Source organism: Peromyscus leucopus, chromosome 16_21, assembly GCF_004664715.2.
Source record: "Peromyscus leucopus breed LL Stock chromosome 16_21, UCI_PerLeu_2.1, whole genome shotgun sequence".
Lineage (NCBI taxonomy): Eukaryota > Metazoa > Chordata > Mammalia > Rodentia > Cricetidae > Peromyscus > Peromyscus leucopus.
In genome coordinates this window covers 64,164,663-64,175,524 of record NC_051084.1, presented here as the reverse complement: position 1 = coordinate 64,175,524, position 10,862 = coordinate 64,164,663, and the positions used below count along the sequence as shown (strand labels likewise).

Here is a 10,862-nt window from a genome sequence, read left to right as displayed (position 1 = left end):
AACATAAAAATGAAGCTCCAAAAATTCATTTGGAATCTCTGATATCCTCAGACAGCTCAAAAAATCCTGAACAAAAAGAGCAACCTGGAGAGATATCATAGTAGTTTCACCACTCAACCAATCTTATAAATATGCTTTTGAATTTTTTTTTACTCTTTTTTATTTTTGGTAGAAAATTTCAACTCAAAAATATTTGATTTCTAAATCACACAGGGAATAAACAAAAGAAAAAAGAAAGAAAGAAAAAGGACAATATCATAACTCCTGAATCCTGACAGATATGTGATGTTCTCTTTGCTAGTATCCTGTGCTAATCTCCTGCAGGAGGCAGCAAGCATTCTTTCACCAATGTCTAAAAAGAAATAAATAATTTAAGAACCCTATGCTAAGAGAAATACATGATTCCCACACAAAGCAACAATATATCACAATGCCTAACATCAAGTTCAGCCGAAATATTCATTAAGGACAGAAGACACATCTTATGTTACCTTGAATTAAAGAAAATTGCTTTCAAATTTTCATCATTTGCATTGCTGAGGATTTTATTCAGTAATATAAATGGAGATTGGCTGTGGGGAAGAGTTATGTAATTTTTGGTTAATCTCATGGCTTACTATGCTTTTTATTTTCTTAAAAATAAAATAGATTTGAAAGAGGATATAGAAACGAGAACCAGGAGGAAAAAGTCTGGCCCTCTGGAATTTTTTATTTGAAAGCTTTTAAGTTTCCCATCTTTAGTGTTCAGCTCTCATTTTTACTGTTTAGCATTCTAGGATGGCAGTTTGAGTCTGTACCTGCCATAACTTTCCAAACCAAGATAAACAAGATCAAGACCAATCACAGAGCTGGATTTCCTTTCAAAGTCTATCACTGGTGGTTTGGCAGGACCTTAGAACTAATAGATGGGGCCAAGACTCAAGAATTAAAAATCTCCACTGAGTCAGCCTCCTAGCAGTAGTAAAGAGGTTATTCAACATATAATTAAGATGTCTCATTCTAGTAAGTTGACTCTGGACAAAGCAGACCTTAAGGGGAAAAGGGTCATTAGAAGAGTAGACTTTAACATTCCCATGAAGAACAACCAAATCACAAACAACCAGAGAATCAAGGCTGCCATCCCAAGCATCAAGCATTGTCTGGAAAAGGGAGCCAAGCCTGCAGTTCTCATGAGTTACCTTGGCCAGCTTGATGGTGTCTCTAAGCCAGACAAATATTCCTTAGTTCCTATTACTGTGCTGAGCTCAAATCCAGGCTGGGTAAGGATGTTTTGTTCCTGAAGGATGTGTGGGCTCTGAAGTAGAGAAAAGTCCTGCTAACCCAGATAATGGGTCTGTCATCCTTTTGGAGAAACTGTGCTTCCAAGTAGAGGAAGAAGGCAAGGGTCAGGATCCTGCTGGAAAAAAGATTATCACTAAGCTGCTAAATAAAGTAGAAGCCTTCAGAGCATCATTATCAAAACTCAGTGATGTCTATGTCAACAATACTTTTGGCATCCCACACAGGGCCCACATTTCCATGGTAGGAGTAAATTTGTCACAGAAGCCATATGGGTTCCTCATGAAGAAGGAACTAGATTACTTTGCCAAGGTCTTAGAAAACCCAGAGAAATCCTTCCTGGCTATCCTTGGTTGAGTCAAAATGAAAGACAAGATCCAACCCATCAAACACATGTTAGACAAGTACTATACAAAGTCAAATTCATGATTATTGAGGGTGGGATGGCTTATACCTTCCTGAAGAAACTCAAGAACATGGATATTGGTGCTTCCTTGTTTGAAGAAGAGAGCCAAAATTGTCAAAGATAACATGGCCAAAGCAGAAAAGAATGGTGTAAAAGTTACCTTTCCTGTTGACTTTGTAACTGCTGACAAGTTTGATGAGCATGCAAAAGTTGGAAAAGCCACTCTAGAATCTGGCATACCATCTGGCTGGATGAGTTTGGACTGTGTTCCTGAGAGCATTAAAAACAATGCTCAAATTGTGACCGAGGCAAAGCTTACTATTTGGAATGGACCTATGGGGGTGTTTGAATGGTATGCCTTTGCTAAGGGAACAAAAGCCCTCATGAATGAAGTTGTAAAGGCCACCTCCAAGGGCTGTGTCACCATTATAGGGGATGGAGATACTGCTACTTGCTCTGCTAAATGGGACACTGAAAACAAGGTCAGCCATGTGAGCACTGGAGGTGGGGCAAGTCTCGATCTGCTGGAAGGTAAAGTCCTTCCTGGGGTGGAGACCCTGAGCAACATGTAATTGTCAAAGTGCTCTTGCTTCCTATTTCCAGTATGGAGTGCTGAATCCAACTTTGTGCTTTCACATCTGAAGTTAACTTTGGTTAATGTCTACTCTGTATCAAGCCTCAGGTAATGAGCAAGCAGTGCGCCATCTGTACAACATGAGCACATCTTGCTAATTCTGTCATGCATTTGTTATTCTCTTCAAGGTCTCTTCAGAACTTGCCACTGTACTTCATAAAGAGGAAACATTCTCATGTCTCCTATTAAAGAAATGAGGCGTGTAAGTTGAATATGTTGTCTTTACTCTAGTTCATCGTGACTATTTCTCTCTGAATGTGGGAAATTATGAACAATCTGCTATAGGGGAAGGATATGGTAAAAGTCATTATGTCACTATGAAAATGTAACTAATAACATTTTTTTCAAAGTAAGGAAAAGAAGTACTTAGTAATCCCAGTAATTTTCTTTTTAGAAAAGGAAAAAGTAAAATCTACTGATATGTCCACTAATGAGGAAGCTCAAAATCAATTTGAGGGCATGGATAAAAATTTACTTGACGCTGGGCAGTGGTGGCGCACGCCTTTAATCCCAGCACTCGGGAGGCAGAGCCAGGCGGATCTCTGTGAGTTCGAGGCCAACCTGGGCTACCAAGTGAGTTCCAGGAAAAGGCGCAAAGCTACACAGAGAAACCCTGTCTCGAAAAACCAAAAAAAAAAAAAAAATTTACTTGAGAAAGCAAACAATAATTAGTAATATATGACAAGTGTATTCATACAGTTGGTTTATGAAATGAAAATATGCATATTTCATTTTAAAAGCAACAAAATGTGTAAGAGACAAAAATACTTATTTGTTAGATTTCCTCCTCCTCTTCCTCTCCCTCTTCCTCCTCCTTCTTTTTCTAAATCTGGATGCAAAGAACAGGAAGTTTTTCCCCAGTTTTAACTGTGTACATCTGATAAAGCACTTGGAGGCAGAACTGGGAAGTGTGATGGTCTAAATACTGTTTCCATGTCTCTCCCTTGGGGTTTTATCACAGGAATTCATTCTCTTGCTGATCCAGAACCCCCATTCTGGCACTGCTTCCTAGGATGTTTTCAGTGGTGGACTCCCACTCTTAGAATGTGTTGTTATCTCTTTGCTGTTGTCTCTTGTTTCAATTCTAAGGCCGTGGGTTCCCCCTATTCTCAACTGTCTCCCACATCTAAGCAGTGTGTTTGCATTGTACCTCTTTGTACAGCAGATATCAACTTCCATGTTCTTACATCCTCTAGAAAACATCACAATCTGGTTTTGCTGTTTTTTTTTAAATTTTTGATTGTTAACAAATTTTTAATATCCTAAACTGGACAGTTGCATATTGTATTATGGGGGTGGGTCTTTAAAGAATATAACCAGAGATTTTAAATCTGAAAGAATGTTTCTCCTTCAACTGTTGCTCACAATAATTTTCATGAGTGCCATTACTTCACACAAGAGATAGGCATCATATTAGTCCAAATTGTAGCTCACCATTAGTACATTCTATTTCCACAGTCTCCACTTAACTGTTTCCTATCATGGCCCTTAAGGCATGGGCTAAGTCAATTTTCCCATATGGAAACAGATTATTGATACACTCAGATATTTATATCCTTTTTTATTTCTTGCTTAACACCTAAGTCCTCTTCCACACCTTTATTTTTCTTCAGTAGCAATCTAAACCACTTGGCTGTGTTAATTTCATTGGGTCATCTTTTTCTGTGTTTTTTCACCTTTTAAGTTGTTTTAATTAGACAGACTAATTATGCTAGCCAGACTTCCCTTCACCGTGACATAGATCAGAAACAATGGAAAAGGAAGAGGGGTGTATATAGGCACACAGTTTTGGAGGATTTGATCTAGTCAGCTTGGAATGGCCGAGCAGAAGTGGTTCACCTTGTTGAAGGTGTGGGCTCTTTTCCTTCCATTTGTTTTGTTCACTTTTGATGTGCTGGATCCTGTGTTTTTCTTATTATCTTTTAGAAATGTGTTTGTTTTCCATGAATGACAAAAAGGAAGTGGATCCAGATAGGGGGGAACTGGGAGGAATAAAGTGGGGGGAGGGTGTTAGGAGGGGGACCTTAATCAGGTTATATTATGTGTAATCAGATTTCTAAACAGTCTTATTAAATAAGAAACACAGAGCCAAGTACAGAGGTGCAAGCCGTAGAGATCAGAGCAATAGCAGCCAACTAATCTTAGCTTACCACCTCGCCAAGGCTTCCCAAGAGAACCTCTTCCTGTCTAACCTGTGCCTTTATTGCCTTCCTGTTCTGCCTTCTCATTGTCTCTAAGTCCAGCCACATAACTTCCTCATCACTGCCTGTCTATACAGACCTCCAGATCTCTATATTTGGTACAGGGATTAAAGGCCTGTGTCACAACACTTGGCTGTGTCCTTGAATGCAAAAAGACTCTGACTGCCATGTGATCAGATTAACAACATGTGCTACTACCACCTGACTTTGGTTCATAGCCATGACCTCTGATCTCCAGGCATACTTTACTTATTAGCATACAAGTTTGAGGCCAGTCTGGGCTACAGAGTGAGTTCCAGGAAAGGTGCAAAGCAACACAGAGAAACCCTGTCTCAAAAAACCAAAAAAAAAAAAAAAAAAAAAAAAAAAAAAGAACTTAATATTATTAACTCTATGCTTATCTTTGCTAAGTATCAGTGCATAAATAGAATTAATAGATCTATTATTATCGAAGCAGAAAATGTTTAAAATGCAAGTTCCATGTAACTGTAACACTGCTACTGCAGAAAAAAAGAAACAAGATGCCTTACTCATGTATCGAACCCACATTCAAAAATTCAACATTTTCCACTTTTATATCAAGGCTGGCAGAATACATCTCATCCCATATTCTTCATAGTAACACAATCCACACAGCTACTGTATTAAAATAACTATGTTATAGCAGATCCCCAAGGAGCTGGTTTTACAAGTATTTCATCACTTTTCTTCCTTATAACACAGATACAAAACAAGACTGCTCTGTACTTGTAAGCAATTCAAGCAGGTGAGGTGTAGAAGGAATTTGCTTACACAAAAGAATATGACTTATCAAGGTTCTTGGAGAACATGTATAAATGTTGACAAAATAAAAGGATTCTGTCCACTTCGTATTTTAATAACATAGAACAGCTTTGAGCTCTCTTTCCACACTCTCTCCTTTCATATTCTCCCCACTACTCTCTCTCTCTCTCTCTCTCTCTCTCTCTCTCTCTCTCTCTCTCTCTCTCTCTCTCTCTCTCTCCTCTCTCTCTCTCTCTCTCTCTCTCTCTCTCTCTCTCTCTCTCTCTCTCTCTCTCAATATAGCTCTAGAAAGGTTAAAAAAAAAAAGAAAAAACACCCTCAGTCCTCTTAGATAAATATGAGACAAGGTTCACCACTAAAGTAGCAGATAAGACTGTAGGTCCTGGAGAAGATATTTAGTGGGCTCTCCCAAGGCAAGAATCTGTTGGGATTGATGAGCAAATCTAATACCCATGATGTCTTTACTGTCTTCAGTGTCCAAAGCAAGCTTATGTTAATCTCGGTGAAATAGAGCCAGCAAACAACTGCAGGGTCATGACCTCCTCCAGCAAACACATCCTCATTCTCCTGAAATGCTGTCACTTAGGAAAGAACAGAGTATCCACTGTAAATCAAATTTATTATGTCAACAAAGCTTGAGATTTGCTGGATGCAGTGAGGTATCTCTAATGTCCTCTAGCTGGCATCAAATTATAAGAGCTAGAAGAATACAATTTTCCTATCGCCCCTCTCAGTAATAGAAAATATATAGTCATTCTCCAGCCATACCTGTCTTCAATCCCCTTCCTGGGACTTGCTTTCATTAATGTTCTCATCAGGAAATGAATAAAATTTCATCTCCATTTTAGGCTGTTTTTTATTTTATACAAATGCACTTGAATTTTTTTCATGTTAAGATATTGCCTTGACCCCTTTTAGACAATTCTTTTTCATAAGTATACATTTAAAATAAATATTTGTTCATCATCTAAATTCACCAGTTTGCACATATTCATAACAGTCAATATTTGTTAATTGCCATAGGAGAATTGACTGCAAACCACACATTAGATTTATTTGATTCTTCCCATATTAAATATTCCACTTTTCCTGAAAGGTGCATGAAAACTCAGAAAAGGAACAGTAAGTCACTTAGTAAATAAATGTAGATTGATCCTAACACTTCAAAGAAGAGAGGGTTAGTGTATTTTTTAGCATCTCTAAGCATCACTCTTCTGATACCAGTAGCATACAATGCACATACTTGTGGATAGAGAGATAGCTCAGTAGTTAAGAGCACTGGCTGCTCTTGTAGAGGTCCTAGGTTCATTTCCCAAACTCACATGGAAACTCACAATCACCTGTAACTCTAGTCCCAGGGGATCTGACTCCCACTCTGACCTTCATGGACAATAATCATGAAATGTTACACAGACATAAATGCAGGCATAACACCCATACACATAAAATAATTTCTTAGCGCATAGTAAATAAGAAGTTAGGTACTTATTACACAGAGAGTATATTGTCAGCTCAGGGACTCTGAGAAGTGGGTACTATGGATGTGACTACAACATACCCTCACTTGCCGTCCATCAACAACATTATCATTAACCAATATGACAGTGGGATCTACATTGCTAAAAAAGTCCTTCCCCCTGTCACTACTAACTGATTCTATATTTAAAATTACCAGGTGTCTGAGTAAGATAACACAGACTCATAAAGACAAAAAATGCTAAGTACTCACTTATAAGTGAATATGAGCTGTGAAATAATGGATAAGCATGCTGCAATCTATAGACCCAGAAAGACTCAAGGCAGGATACATGGATCTCTATGGGAAGGAAAATAGAACAGACTTCACAGGTGGACTTGGGGCAGTTGGAGATAGAAACAGGAGTGAACAGGATGGAGAATGGAAGGAGAGAGTCCTGGGAAAGATTGGTGGAAATGGAGGGCATTTGCTGTGGTAGAAACCTAGAACAGTAGGAACTCCCAGGAATCTATAATGGTGACTCTATGAAAAACTATAGTAATGAGGGATACATAACCTGAACTGGAAATCTTCTGTAACCATGCAAGGCTTTCCAGTAGAGGGATTGGGACAAAAATCCAGTCATAATAACTTTGACCTACAATTTGTCATACAATTTGACCTGCAAGTTGTGGGAGTGTCCAACCAATGACTGGTCCTACTTGAGACTCTTGCCACCAGAGGGAGCCCGTGCCTGACACAGCCTGGAGGACCAGGAACCAGAGGCTTGATAGCCCTGAGAACTAGGATAGAAACAAAACTGTGGGGAGTTGGGGGGGTGGAAGAGTCCATGAAACGATTCATAATGATACTCTGCTTTTCTTGCATCCTGGAGCCTAGCATAATCATCATCAGAGAGGCTTCATCCAGCAATTGATGGAAGCAGATGCAGAGATCCACAGTGAAATACTAGTCAGAGCTCATGAAATCCTTCAGGAGACAGGGAGGTATTGAGAGTTGCTGCTAACAAAAGTCCATGAGAGTATATAGCAGGTGACAACTAGAGTTCAGAAGGTCGACCTATCAGAAATAAGGGTTCTATTAGAGGAAACCATCACACAAGGCATTATGGAATTACTGCCTTTTAATAAATTGTTTCTTGTTCTAACCCTCTTGTGCAATAACAGTCGTGATACCACCTCTTTTATTGTGCATTTCCATGTTATATGTACATGTAATCTCATGACTGCATCTTAATCTTATGGGCACACATAACTGTGGATAGTCTAGAAGATGGTTTCTTGTTTAACTGTACAATTGTTATGATTAAAAACATACTAAATATGCTTCATAACTGGGTCTATTGTGCCATGTGGACTGTAGACACTTAGAGGTCTTGTTCTCCATTTTAGCCACTGACAAGGTAAATACTGACCTCATAGAATTTTCATAGAGTAGAATTGCAGTTGCCTGGCACTCTTAGAACAAAACTCTTCAGAAGAATTATATTGAACTAAGAGTGATAGTAAGGTGTTGGCCTTGGTATATCTTAGTCCTTCAAGGGATCAATAGCACTTGTGTTGCCCTAAGCTTCCTCCATTGGCATCTCCTCACTCTGATCAAGAAACAATATACACTTTGAACTTTTTTTCTACACCAATTTTTTATGCAAGATTTATGCTCAGTAGACTATTTATATATAGGTCCCGAGATTCAGGTGATTAACAGAAAACGGCTGTTAACTGACTAACCATGTCTGGATATTATTAATCACATAAAAGAGTACAAATATTCTTTGCCCTTTTCCTACGTCTCTCATTGGTTTAATTTCTTCCTTTGCAACCCTTGTAGCCATCCCTTTAAGAGGTAGCCAGAACTTTTTACAACCTACAGCTATTGTCAGTCACAAATTAAGCTAAGTCTTGACCAAGTGTGATTCATATCAGAATACTTGTCCCTAATTAAAGAAAATATTCTATCATCCATCATAGTTTTGTGAGTCTAAGGTTTTATATCTAATTTACCTTGTATCATAATTAAGGAAAATTATAATTATAAATATCTAGTCTTCAACTCCATCAAAGATCCCACAATAATATAATATTACCTAAGCAAACAGGAAGTACATTGTAAGCAACTTCCAAAAAGTGCTAGAAATGATAGGCAGCTGTCTGCCTGGACACTCACCCAATGTTCTTTTGTAACATTGGGGCATCCATCATCAGCCTATAGTCTTAGAGTGTCTGGCAGACTTTTTAGTTAAGCAGGAAATTTTAAGGACTCTTCTGCCTAATGGCAAAGTTGATCCCTTGTTTTTCTCTGTGTCCTGCAGAATGTCTGCCAGTTTCTTCTGTGAGGCAGGAACCTGAAGGACCATATCACCTTGTTTTAGCAAAGTTCAGTGGTCACCTTCCTATTGGTCCTGCATGTCCAGTTTTTCAAGCAGTCCAGGCAAGAGCAGTTCCTTGTCCAAATAGCTAGCTTTTTCTACATTGTAAGCAAACTTCATAATGAGTTTTTCAATGCCCATCATCCTTCGGAAGTAGTTGGTGCTGCCAGGAACAGACATGTCTCACTGTCCAGAAAAGTCTAAATTCTTAAAACAGTTTAAATGCCATATTCTGTAGGCCTTTGAAGTGTTTGAAAATTGGCTACCTAATTAAAATATTTCTTTGTATATCCAGAAATCTTAACTAACAAGATTATATGTTTGATTATGAGAGGTGATTAATTATTAATCTCTAATTCTTAATTATACATTACAATTTTAAATAAATTATGTAAACATAATACCATAAACAAGAGTAGAAATAAATATACAATATAACAAAATTGATCTTAAATTTATGTCAATAAACTAAATCTATATCAACGTAAAGTATTTTGAAATTAACAGTTGAGTGGATACAGTCCAATTTCCTTCTTTAGTTTTATTACTTAAAAAATAAAATCATTTGTATAGTGGTTTTAGATCCACTGACTTGTTCCCTGCTGCCTTCAAAATAATGATGGTCTAAAATGGTTTGGGAAAGGAAATAAGATGAATAAATTTATTGAAAAAGTAATATAAAACCTATGCATTTGAAAGTATTAATATTAGAAAGAAAAAATACAAAAAAAGAAAGTATTAATATTGACGAAATTGCTAAACAGAATGTCCTAACTAGACCATGGAGATGGCAAAGAATATCAAGATCAGAAAGAACAAAAAAACCCACAAATAAGTTTGGAAACATTTTCTGCTCATTTTGTAGAGAATATATTAGTGCTTTTATAGATATAAAATGCAAATTTGAAAACTAAGAATCAAGAAAAAGGATATAATTTCACATTAGAAGTTAATCATTAGAAGATTATAAAAATAAGAAAGGAATGTTGCAGAAATTATATAGATACATAAATTAGGATATATAAAGGTTTGAAATAGATTAGAGTATAATTTGATAAGATTTTTTGGTTTGCTTATTATAAGTTAAGAATTAGCCTTTTAGATCCTAATTGTCTGGCAAGAGTGATCATGAGGAAACATTAAAGGCCTCTCCTTCCCCAACTAGTTAAACTTTGTCCACTTGTTCCAGGAACTGTGAACACTGAATTTTATATTTATGACTTTTTAAGGACATTTTGGTTCATGTTGGGAAAATAGTCACGTATTTGATATTTTGAATTGCAAATATAGACTGATGTAATCATTTTTGTAGGATATAAAAATAAACTCTGTAGTCCTGGGAAAAGAGAGACATATACTCTCTTCCATACACTCCTTCCAGAGCACAGTATCAAATAAAATATTCCTAGGGGGGCAGACAAACTGCTGTCCAGTACAAGTTCTTTACATCACCTGCTCTATCCACCCTTCTCCAGTCCTGATCACTGCTACAGCTGGTCCCTAGCATAAGTGGTGCCTGAACAGCAGACCTGAAGTAGGATAAGTATTAATAAGGTGTTTCTGGTGTAGTGAGAATCCCACAAGGGTGCTGCAGACTCCCTGTCAAAGAGGTGGGCTGGGCATTTTGATGTCTAATTTCTTGAGTTCTTATATATTCTGGATATCAGTCCTCTGTTAGATATGGGGTTGGTGAAGACCTTTTCCCATTCTGTAGG

General features: G+C 37.5%; 1 pseudogene; it reads left to right on the top strand.

Annotated features, from left to right (window-relative positions):
• The first annotated feature begins 989 nt into the window (after window positions 1–989).
• LOC114692395 lies at window positions 990–2,256 on the top strand (annotated as a pseudogene).
• Window positions 2,257–10,862: the final 8,606 nt, after the last annotated feature.